Here is a 12,683-nt window from a genome sequence, read left to right on the forward strand (position 1 = left end):
TCTTAAACAGCTCTGTAGGATGCACTCCATCTGATCACAGACAAGAAATACCCAGATTAACATCAGTGAGAGAATCACTGTTCAGAAAAAACAGGGTGTTGAGCACCAGACAGTGTGCTTGTGTCTGTGTCTGCTTGTGTGGAGAGAGAGGTGGGGAGAAGCCTGTTCTCACTGTCCTGCTGCATCATCTGAGTGCTTGACCAGGCTGAGTGGTTCCTCAGACTTTTCTTTCTTTCTTACCTTCCCTTAATATAAACTGTTTGAAGGAAAATATGACATTCTTACTAATGATGTGATGGTTGAACAATGCTTTTCCTCACTCAGTCCAGGGAAAGTGAGACAGATGTTTGTCTTTGCCATAAGGAACAATTAAAAGATTAAGGAAGCAATGGATCACATATACAAGATTTCCCTCATGCTGCTGGCACACTGGTAAAGTCCAGTCAGGTGGCCGTGATGTCATTCACTTCCCTTGTCTGTCAGAGACTCATTGGCACTTCACCTCTAAAAGGTTCAGGCAGATTGGCTTTAGCTGCAGTTTTGGAATTCAGCCTCTTGAGGGCACTCATCACCTACACAGGGAAGCAAAATGAACAAAACTCACTCAGTTTTTTTCTTCAAGTACTTACTTAGAAAGGAGATTCTTCTAACAGATCCATTCACATAATTTAATTGTGAATGATCAACTTATAACAGTGCATAATGTTGAATAAGAATCAGAAATTCAACATACATGTAGATTGATATTAATTGTCAGCTGGAGGCAGTCTGCAATATTTTGTAAAATGATTTTTTCTATGGATTATGTTTTTCAGAACTTTGGAATGATTCCATTCCATACTTTAGAGATACATCTGGATCTAAATTTACACAACACTTTTTTGTTTTTTTATATTTATTTATTTTCTCTTGTTTTGACCTTGTTTTTTGTTGTTGTTATAGTTATTATTATTGTTGTTATTGATATTGTTGTTGTTAAGACAGAGAGAATGTATAGAGGAGAGGAAGACAAAGAGGGGAGAAGAAAGATAGACACCGGCAGACCTGTTTCACCGCCTGTGAAGTGTCTCCAGCAGTGAGGAGCTGGGGCTTGAACTGGGATCCTTAGCCAGTCTTTGCGCTTTGTGCCACATGAGCTGAACCCACTGTGCTCTCATCTGACTCCCTACACAACACTTTTTATGTGTCCAGCATTAACTACCACAATAATAGTTTGCGTTTCCTTAGGACATTTGGAGTCAGTTCTCTTCCTTGTGTCCAGGGTTATAACCGCTGGGGCTTATTGCAGGCACAGGAATCCACTGCAGCTGGTTGCCATTTTTTTACACTTTTTTTTTTACTAATTCCCTATTTTTTTGGATAGGACAGAAAGAAATTCAGAAGAGAAAGGAAGGACGTATATGTATATGTATATGTATATGTATATGTATATGTATATGTATATGTATATGTATATGTATATGTATATGTATATGTATATGTATATGTATATGTATATGTATATGTATATGTATATGTATATGTATATGTATATGTATATGTATATGTATATGTATATGTAGAGGGAGAGATACCTACAGACATGCTTCTCCACTTGTGAAGCCTCCTTGCTGCAGGGATGAGCAGGACCTGGAAGGACCTTGAACATGTACTGTGTGTGCTTATCTGGGTGCACTACCGCCAGCCCCATAATGAAGTGATTAAATGCATTAGCATTAGCACCTAGGGGTCCGGGACCTGGACAGTGTTGGAAACTTCCCCTGGAAGCTGCATGGACATGTCTGAAACATATAGTCTTGCAAACCAAGGTCTCATCCAAAACTGTGAATGATGCCTGGCAGAGGCATAATGTTGAGGTGGTTGTGTGTCTAGTGGTAAATAAAAGACAGGCGTCCATCAAGCTTCCTGAACAACTAGAAAAACCACAGCCCACATTTCTCCAGTTTAGGACCTATATAGCCCCCATTTGGAAGCAACCCAAATGCCCTTTGACAGATGACTGGATAAAAAAGTTATGGGACGGGGGTTGGGCAGTGGCGCAGTGGGTTAAGCGCAGGTGGCGCAAAGCGCAGGAACCGGCGCAAGGATCCGAGTTCGAGCCCCCGGCTCCCCACCTGCAGGGGAGTTGCTTCACAGGCGGTGAAGCAGGTCTGCAGGTGTCTATCTTTCTCTCCCCTTCTCTGTCTTCCCCTCCTCTCTCCATTTCTCTCTGTCCTATCCAACAACGAATTGCATCAACAAGGGCAATAATAAAAACCACAACGAAGCTACAACAAGGGCAACAAAAGGGGGAAAAAATGGCCTCCAGGAGCGGTGGATTCATGGTGCAGGCACCGAGCCCAGCAATAACCCTGGAGGAGGGGAAAAAAAAGTTATGGGACATATACTCAATGAAGTATCCCCTAGGAAAGTAAAGATGATGTTGTATCCTTTGGGATAAATAGGATTATGCTTGGTGGATAAGTAAAGAGGTAAGTGACAGCTACAGAATGGTTTTTGGCACTGGGTAGAAACAACTCAGCAACATAAATCTCAGGTCTGGTCTGTGGCACTGCATACACTTGTGTCATATGTCATTCTATCTCTTGTCTCTCTCATCAATCAACAATTGGAGCTTTGAAGTAGGCTACCTGGTGATCTATTCCTCTCATCCTAAATAAATACTTGAAAGAAACTCTAAATAAATTTATTTATTTCATTCTTTTATGAAAAAGCTATTGAAATCTTTTTTTCAATCATGTGTTCTTTTCTGTGAAGGCCTGAAATAATTTAGAAGGCCCAAAATAAAAAGTTCATCATTTCTACTAATGTATGAGGTTTAGTAATGTAGTATAAACATTAAGTGTAACAAAGTATAAATATCAGAAATTCAGCAACAGAAAGGAACGCTCAGCATTCTCTGAATGGCATTTGTAAACCCAGAAGTGAAGAGTGCAGCCACACTTGAGCCTCAGCTCTGAGGGCAGGACCTTCCTGCCTGTGGTGTGGTGTTTCCAGGGTCAGTCAGCACACACAGTGCTCAGGCCCCTCTCCCCACCCTTGCTGAGCTGCCAGATGAGGACAGAGCTGCAGAAGCTCATGGGTTGGGCTAAGAGCAGAGGGGAGAATGACAGAGTGCTTCTCTCTGTCTCTCCGAGTTTGAAAGGAGCTTCAGGATCAAGCACTCAGTGCCTCTGCTTAGCCTGTGGGTGTCTGCCTACTTGCAAAGATCCAGGAGAGCCACCAGCAGAGACAAGAAGTCACTGGTTCTAGGCTGGCCCAGGAACAGCTTCGTGGTTACTTTCTCCTAAGACCTCCATCTTGGTTTTCCATGTGGTCGTGACTTTTACATTTAAAACCTTTTCATCTACTTGTCTGTAAAGCCAATGGCTCAAGCATGAAGCTTTAGTCTTTGTTATTCTCTCTCGTTCTCTTCTGAACATTAAAAGGGGAAAACAAAAGAAAACACGGGTCATCTGGCACAGTGTAATCATGCACAGGAGGCCCACAGATAAAAAAAGGAAATATGGACATCAGTATTTTGTGGAGTTGAACTTATTTCTTCCCAGTTTCTTGCACTGCAGGTCTGTGCAGCAAAAACAAGAGTGGCATTCCTGTCTGGAGAAGGTGGAGAGGAAGAGAGTCAGACACCTATAGCACCGCGTCATAGCCCATGAAGCTTCTCCAGAGCAGGTGGAAGCAGGGAACGGAACCCAGGTCCTTGCTCTTGATAACATTTGTACTCTAATGGGTATACCACCTGCATGCTGTGCAGTTGGTTTACTAGGGAAACTACAGATATTTATGTTTATGGGAAACTGTAAAGGCATAGGAAGCAAAAGGAATTCTTAGTGGCTCTACAGCCTAAATATAGAAATAATGTTGCTTATTAAATTCCATAATGTTGATCAGGCTCTTCCTGATGTCAGTCATCATACTCCTTGTAAGGAAGTGAGTTTGAGGGCCAGGTGGCCATGTCCTGAAAAAGCACACACATTACAGTGCACAAGCACACAGGTTCAAGCCCCTGTTGAAGCTTCTGGAGTAGTGAAGCAGGCCTGCAAATGTCTCTGGCTCTCTCCTTCTCTGTATCCCCTCCTCTCTCAATTTATCTCTGTCTCTATCCAATGATACATATTTTTTTTTAAAAAAGGGAGTGATGTTTACTAACTGGAAATTCCTACAAGAATCAAAGAAATTTTCTAAAAGCAGGGGAGAGGCCCAAAGCCCTGTGTTCAAGGGAGATAGCATATGGCTCAGGGTGAGAGTTTCTACACGTAGTTTAGGGAGATATGAATGTGAACCCATCAGATGACTACAGTCTTGCAAAACATCATTCCTGGGGGCCAAGAGGTAGCACAGCAGGTTAAGCGCACATGGTAAGAAGAGCAAGGACCAGGTTAAGGATCCAGGTTCTAGTTGCAGGCTCCCCACCTGCAGGGGCCACGCTTCACAGGCAGTGAAGCAGGTCTGCAGGTGTCTGTCTTTCTTTCTCTCCCCCTCTGTCTTCCCCTCCTCTCTCAATTTCTCTATGTCCTATCCAACAACAGCAACTATAACAACTACAACAATGGGAAAAATGGCCTCTAGGAACAATGGATTCATAGTGCAGGCACCAAGCCCCAGCAACAGCCCTTGGGGGAAAAATAAAAAGTTCCTCAGCATAAACAAATAACAGTTTCCCTCAGTTAATTGTCATCCTTACAAATGGTGTTTTCACAGGTCCCTGTCCCTTATGATTTACTGAGGTAACCTAGAAAAAAATGGTAAATGTAAAAGGATCATTCAGAATCCCCTCAGGTACTGTATCTGGACTCACCATTTCATGGTCTTTTCCCACCCTTAAGGAACCCTTCCATCTGGAGCAGATGACTTCAGAGACCCCAGGGCAGCAGGTCTGCAAGGCCAGGCAGTAGAGAAGGAGCCAGCAGGGGAGAGGTGAGCCCCAGCCTTCCCAAAGTGCCTCCTCTGGGATGTCTCCCTTTCTGAAGCAGGATCATGACACAGGACCATTCGCATGTGGGGGGTGTGGGGGTTCAGGGAAGGTTACAGGCAGGGACCCAATTCTCATCCCAAGTCATTTCTAGAAAGGTATTTTATTTTGGGAATTGCTCTAGGTCAGTGTGGCCAACCCTTTTTCTGCCAGGGGTGACATGGATATTTAAGAGATAATTTACAGGCCCTACAATTATCAGCTTGAACATGAGCATTGGATGCTATGTGCTGACTTTGATTCCCAGATGAAATGACTCCCTGGGTCTCGTGTTGTCCACAGGCTAGAGGTGGCTTTTATTCCAGATGCCCAGATCCTGTCCTCCATGGGCTGCTCTGTAGGTGCATTGTTCTGTCATTAGAGCAGGACCTTTAGGGCCTGGGAAGACACCTTCCCCACCCCAGTGTGTGTCCAGTATCCTGGCCACCCTGGGAGCAGATGCACTGCCAGGCCTGTCAATCCATACTTGTAGTGGGGAACTCCCATGCACAGAGAGTATTGGGGGGGTGAAATGGACTGAGCACAGCCTGGGCTGAAGTGGCCTTGACTCAGCTAGAATGTGCCTCTGACCTCACTCCACTGACTTACTTCTCACATATTGACTGGATGTTGATTGTCAGGACTATTTGTTTTTAATTCAACAGCTTCATATTCCCCCATGATTCCATGTTATGCTTCTAATATTCCTACTACAGAAAAAAAAAAAAAGATTTGATAAGCTTTTGCATCAGTGGAAGGGCAAAAGGCTCTCTTAGATAAAGCACTACCTTGCTTTTGTATGACAAAGCCTCAAGCCTAGACCCTCCATGTTGAAAAAAGCTTTGGCACCATCTCTCTCTCTGTCTGTCTATTTGTCTGTCTCTTCGCCCCTCTGTTTTTCTGTCTCTATCTTGAGAAAAAAGATCTTACACCAAGAATGAAAATCGTATAACATACCTTTTATTAAGATGACTCTTACTTTATTAACATATAGTTCAGCTTTTTGTTCTTGTTGTTGTTGTCAATAATATTCTTACTTCACTGAAACCTGAGGAAACTGTACTTGAATCTTGCCTTAACAGATGATGAAGGATGAAGTTGCATTAAATTAACTTGTTTAATCATCTCCATTTGCCCTGCCCCCGCAAAAATAAAATAGACCATCTATTGTCATCAGTCACAGAAAATCAGAGTCTACACCAGGGCATGTCTATCTGTAATTAACAATACAGCTGAGCCTGACAGTCCTTCTCGGGATGAGACTCCTTTTCTGACTGTCTGTGTTCTGGAGTCACTATTGTAAGATTGCACAAAGGCTCTGTTCCATCAAGGAATAGAGCGTTTTTGCCGAAAGCCTTTGTAAGGGACTATATTTGGGTTCCATTTTAGAAGTCTTGGGTCTCAGGTAGGAAAACCAGGATGCGTGTATCAACTCATCTATAAACAAATATTCCCATGATGATGTAGGAGAATCCCGTGATGTATTAAATAGATGTTTGCTGTCCCCTCCTGTCTGTCCTACTGAGCCTCAGTAGGAAGTGGACCTGCCCCAGGCCCCATATTTAGCTGTCCTCCATTCTCTCCAAGCCTCTACTGAGCAGACAGGAACCTCCTCCTCTGCTCCTCCCAGAGCTCAGTGTCTTGTTCACAGGTGTCCTTGCTGATGGGCGAGTCCCCTGGTTGGGATTCCATGGCATTACCAGGAACTCCCAGGCCCTGGGAACCCTGTTGGATGAGCAGAACTTCTCCCCTTGTATCAGCAAGAAGCCACCTGGCAGTAATCCCTGTTCATGCAGATGCGCGTGGCCCTGGTGATACTGCGGTGCCCATCCATGCTGGCCCTGGGTGCAGCTCAGTGTCCCCCATCCGTGCGGGTCTGTAGTAGCCTGGGTGCCGCAGTGCACCACAGTACAGCGGGATGGCCCTGCATCGCCCCAGTTACATCTTCATTGCAGTGACTGGCCTCATAATATGTGTCAGTATCCCCTAGAGATGCCCGTTAGCCATATGCTGCTGGGCATTTCAGTGTATCTTTTCCCATTTGTTTTTATTTTTTTTATATATTTTCCCTTTGGTTGCCCTTTTTTATTGTTGTTGTAGTTATTAGTATTGATGTCGTCATTGTTACACAGGACAGAGAGAAACAGAGGAGGGGAACAGATGGGGAAAGACACCTGGAGATCTGCTTCACCGCGTGTGAAGCGACTCCCCTACAGGCAGGGAGCTGGGGGCTCAAACTGGGATCCTTCAGCAGGTCCTTGCATTTTGCGCCACATTGGTATAGATTGCGCTGCATCCTGCATGAATAAAGAGATACTGCATACAGCTCAACCATGAGTCCCTTGTCATCTGTTACAAATCCACTGCTCCGGGAAGCTGTTTTTCACATTTCATTGCCCTTGTTGTTGATGTTGTTGTTATTGTTATAGCTGTTGTTGTTGGATAAGACAAGAGAATCTTAAAGAGGACAGGAAGCAGAAAGGGGGAGAGAAAGACACCTGCAGACCTGCTTCACTGTTTGTGAAGTGACCTCCCACATACTCAGGTTGTTGTTTTCGACGGGCTGGCTTCATGGGCGGGTAACAGATGACAAGGGACTCATGGTTGAGCTGTATGCAGTATCTCTTTATTCATGCAGGATGCAGCGCAATCTATACCAAGCTAAGCTAAACTAACACAACTACCAACTCACAACTCACTAAAACGAACAATGTTGTCTTTATATACTTTCCAAGTAGGGTGTAAACAAGATGTGACATACAGAGGGTGGAGAGAAAAGTGACTGGTGAAAATCAGGGTATGACAAGGAGAGGAGGCAGAGCAGGCAAGAATTCTACCACTGAACCACCAATGCCCTGGAGGGAGGGTGGTGCTTGTTAACAGAGGTTATATAAATAGAATGCAGTGTTAAGCAGGGGGTATTTAAACCAAATGAAACAGAAAAGGTTTTTAGAAGTAGAATTAGAAACATACCAACAACAGGTGAGGTTCTGGGGCCTCAAACTGGGATCTTTATGCCAGTCCTTGTGCTTTGAGCCATATGTGTTTTACCTACTGTGTACCACCAGCCCCCAGTATTTGCCTTTAATGACTTTGGTGTACCTTACTAATAATGAGACTATTTCTCATATAGACTCAGATTAATAATTTGATCAGTTTTTTCAGAAATGCATTTCTTTAGATCATGCTCAGAGCTATATTTATCTTTTAAAATATTTTTTTATGAGATGCCTGATTTTATATATATGGAGACAGAGGCAAAGGCAAGGACAGAGAAACAGAGACGGCATACCCAGCACCCATCTGGCTGGAATGATTCCCTAAACTCTCTCCCCTCTCTCCAACCAAGGAGATGTCCTCATCCCTACTCCCTGCCTGTCCTGGGACCCTCTGCCTAGTAATTACCACCTCAGTTTTTTGCCTAGTTAACATGAATTCTAGATCATTTGAGACATGGTCTCTACTCTTGAAAGTTGCTCACACTTTCAAGGCATTTACTCCTCACCCCTACAATAAGGAGCACTTTGACTGCTATGTGGATACAATATATTTCCTTGCAAGAAAATATTTTAAACTATGATCCGTATTTAAAATTGATTTGCAAAGAGCTGAATTTGCTAGAATATATATCTCTCATTTACAAGGAGACAGTCACACTGCAAGAAGAAATACAAGTGTTGACATTAGTCTTTTAAACATATATTGTTCTTATGCATTCAGTTAAAGAGTTACTGAAATCAGCAATGTTTACTCTCCAACCATAGTGAAGTCTGTGGAGCTAAAAGAATTTATATTTTTAGTTGATTCATTCTTTGTGAACCTTAGGGAAGCTGAAGACAAGTTTTCTTCAAATAGATCTTGTGAAAGGTGGGTTGTAACTCCAGTTTTTTTTTTTTTTTAATTCAAGGTTCCTGCACAGCATTAGATGTGTCTGACTTCTAAGGAAAATGAGACTCCAGACACATTGATGGGTAAGTGTCAAGATATTCTAAGTTAGGATGGTTAGATTTAAAATAGCAGTTCAAAACTCTCTCAATAGCTGCTGTTTAGTATTAAGCTTAATTGTCTTCACACATTTCATCCATCCTGACCAGCCCTTACTGTGGCACAAAAGTCAAACCTGACTTCCTAAAAGTTTTCTTTAATACACTGAAGAATATACCAATTTGTAAACCTTGGGAACAATATAGTTGTTGGGTCTTTCTATTCATTTTGTCATCACAGTGTAATTTGTTTTAGGTAAAATGCTTTATTAAAATAATGAAAATAGAAAACAGGCATTGTACAATATAAAGGCATCAATAACCCTGTCCCAAATTCACGTGTTCCCAGTGTCTTTTTCATCCCCTTTCCACATTTTCGGCTACATGTTCTCAGGAAAAAAAAAAAAAAAAAAAAAACCTCAGACCTGCACCTCTGCACCTCTAGCCATGCTTGATGGTTGTTAGCCAGAGAGGTGAAGTCTTCTCTCTATTTTTTTTCACCAAGAAGTGCTGTCTTGAAAAAATGTTTTGAGAGAGAGGATGGGTGGTGGCACACCCTTTTGAGAGCACATGTTACAATGCTAAAGGACACAGGTTCAAGCCCCTCTTCCCCACCTACAGGGGGATAGCTTCATGAGTGGTGAAGCTGTGCTGCAGGTGTCTTCCTGCATATCACCCCTTTCCCTCTCAATTTTTGGTTGTCTTTATCCCATCAATAAATAAATAAAGATAATAAAAATTTAAAAAACATATATGTTGAGGGGGCTGGCGCTGTACCCTGTTAAGCACACATAGTAGTCAGCACAAGGACCTATGCAAGAATCAAGGTTTATCCCACTCCCCACCTCAGGGGGGTTGCTTCACAATAGTGGAAGCTGGTCTGCAGTTGTGTCCATCTTTCTCCCTCTCTCTCCACTCATTTTCTGTATTATCCAATAAAATTAAAAATAGGCCGCCAGAAAATGTGGATTCTTATTAAGCCCAAGGAATAAATAACCCTGGAGGCAAAAAAAAAAAAACAGGAAAAGAAAAAAAAATGTTAATCGATTTATTCATTTACTTCACTAATCATGTCTTTCTTTCTTTATGTTTAAAGAAATACAGATTACACTCTCTATTCCTCACAACTTTTTATTTTCAGTATGGGATTCCGCTAGTCTATTTATTTATTTATTCCTTTTGGTTGCCCTTGCTAGTATATTTCTTTACAAAAAAGGCCCTTGTATTTCTGAGACTCCTTTCAAATGAGGTCACACCTATGAGTCTACACAGAAGTATTTCTTGAACCCCGGTTCCATGGCAAAATGTCCTCAGCATTTGAACATAGCGAGAGGCTAGTGTCCAGGCTTAGGTGTACATGTGCTGAACGCCTGCACTTGGTGTTTCTCAGACTGAGTTCCCAGCCCTCTTAGTGATGTGCATTTACAGTCCAAGTTAAATTCTCAAGAAGATCAGAATGGAAAGAGACTTTCCTCTCTATACCTCAGAAATGAGCTCCATTTCCCAGACTGCGAGCTAGAGCAAGGTCAGAGGACTGTGAGCTGCTTAGTGCAGCATCCTCAGTGCCCATCTGCCAGGAGCCATTTCTCTGCTTAATAGATGATAAGCTTTGAGACAATGGAATCCCTGGAGACAAGTGTTAATTCCCCCCTGGGCAGGCCATTTTCCCTCAGGTAAACCATTTATCAGTAATCAAGTGAGTCAACACACAGTTTGGTTTCTGCCATTTGTTGCAAGGAACATTCTGCTTTGAAGTTTGCTCCCCCTCCCCCTCCTCCAGCATTCCCTCTCCTTCCCTAAAGCCTTAAATGCCTGTGAACACAATCAAATTTTGCAGCTTGATCAGAAACCTGTCTTGCTGTCGTTCTTCGTGTCTTGTGTCCCTTTCATTGCAGGTTTTTTAGGTTCCTAGCCCCTGTTCACCGCCCTGCTGGTCGGGGCACCCATCCAGAATGACGTTCTGCAACTTTCTTTCCTTCTCCTCCTCCTCCTTTCTCTACTCTCTCTCTTTCTCTCATTAAGAAATGAACCGTCCCACCTACAAAGGAGTCACTTCACAGGTGGTGAAGCAGGTCTGCAGGTGTCTGTCCTTCTCTCCCCCTCTCTGTCTTCCCCTCCTCTCTCCATTTCTCTATCCTATCCAACAATGACAACATCAACAATAATAACTACTACAACAATAAAAACAACAAGGGCAAGAAAAAGGAAATAAATAAATAAATAATTTAAACTGTCTTTAAGAAAACATTTTAGGAAAAAAAAAGAAAAAGAAATGTACCACATTTTTAAAACTCAAATCCACACCACAGCAAACTGTCTTTCTCTAATTTGGGAAGGGCAAGGGAAAGCAATCCTAAGCATGAAGTACTAGCCACTGTTTTTATGCACAGTTACTCCCTGTGTCAGCTCTGGCTTTGTACTTGGCTTCTGGGTTTTCAGTCCCCTGTGTTCTCTCTTTGGCGACTTCATGGGCTGGGAGGAGCAGTGGGATGGGAGCATAGAGCAAGGTGCCTGCTGTTCTTTTGTAGCCCTGACAAGGAGAAGGACACTCTAGGACTGGCACAGAGCTCCCACAGCAAAGTTCATTTTATTGTGTAGGAAGCCCCAGGTTCACACCCTAGGTGCACATCAGATCAGCTCAAACAGCACAGAGGGGAGACTCCATGATCAGTGGAGGCTTGCAGTGAGCCTGGATCTCTTATCTCAAAACCTCTGTCTCTCTCTCTCTTTCTCTGCCTCCAGGGCTATTGCTGGGGCTCTGTGCTCTGCACTATGAATCCACTGCTCGTAGAGGCTATTTTCCTCTTTTGTTGCCCTTGTTCTTTATTGTTATTATAATAGTTATTGTTATTGCTATCATTGTTGTTAGACAGGACAGAGAGAAATCTAGTGAGGAGAGGAAGAGAGAGAGGGCAGAGAAAGACATACACCTTCAGACCCGCTTCTCCACTTATGGGCCAGGGGCTCGAACCGGGATCCTTAGGCCAGTCCTAGAGCTTCACACCATGTGCACTTAACCTGCTGCACTAGCACCCGGCCACCTTGTCTCTTTTTAAAGGATTCAAAAGAAAAGATCTACTGGAATAGTGGGTCACAAGACATAGCAGTTAAGTAAATAATAAAAGAAAAGAAACATTTAAAGTCTCTTAGACTGACCTCATGTGTCAGTATAGTGAGCAGAGCAATTCCACACAATGCGTTGCAGTTATTTAATCACAGCAGCCATCAGTGTTCCTACCTTCATTTGTTTGACTCCTTAACAGATCTCTGTAAAGGAACAGTTTAGAAGGGCAATGCAAGTTTACAGGCAGTGGCATATCTGGTAGAGCGCACAGATTACAGTGCACAAGCATCCAGGTTCAAGTCCCTAGCCCCCACCTGCAACAGGGAACCTTGATGGACAGTGAAACAGAACTACAGGCTCCAGTCTATCTCTCTACCCCCCATCTCTCCTCTCAATATCTCTTATCTTTATTCACAAGAAATAGTAAATCAAATCTTTTCTAAAAGAAGGACACATTTAGTGTCAGAACTGACAAATAATCTGCCATAGATATAAAGCTCTCAATGGTATTGGGCATGGATGAGCAGGAGTGTTCTCAGGCAGGATCCTATCAGAAGTTACTAATGGGCCCAGGAGAAGAGCCCTCGTACTGCACACTCGCCTGCTTTTTCTGTGCCAGATCCAAGTTCAAGCTTAATCCTCATCACATGATAGAAATAATTGTCAGTGTTGTGTTGCTGCTTTT

At 43.0% G+C, this 12,683-nt stretch overlaps 1 long non-coding RNA gene across 1 annotated transcript in view; it reads left to right on the forward strand.

Annotated features, from left to right (window-relative positions):
- The first annotated feature begins 4,871 nt into the window (after window positions 1-4,871).
- LOC132536133 (uncharacterized) overlaps window positions 4,872-12,683 on the forward strand; it is a 36,173-nt gene continuing 28,361 nt past the window's right edge. Inside the window, exons 1-2 of the long non-coding RNA XR_009547804.1 lie at window positions 4,872-4,917; window positions 8,859-8,922. This is a non-coding gene — a long non-coding RNA (uncharacterized LOC132536133). The remainder of the gene's footprint in view (window positions 4,918-8,858; window positions 8,923-12,683) is intronic.

Source organism: Erinaceus europaeus (genome assembly GCF_950295315.1).
Source record: "Erinaceus europaeus chromosome 6 unlocalized genomic scaffold, mEriEur2.1 SUPER_6_unloc_14, whole genome shotgun sequence".
NCBI classification, from domain to species: Eukaryota; Metazoa; Chordata; class Mammalia; order Eulipotyphla; family Erinaceidae; genus Erinaceus; species Erinaceus europaeus.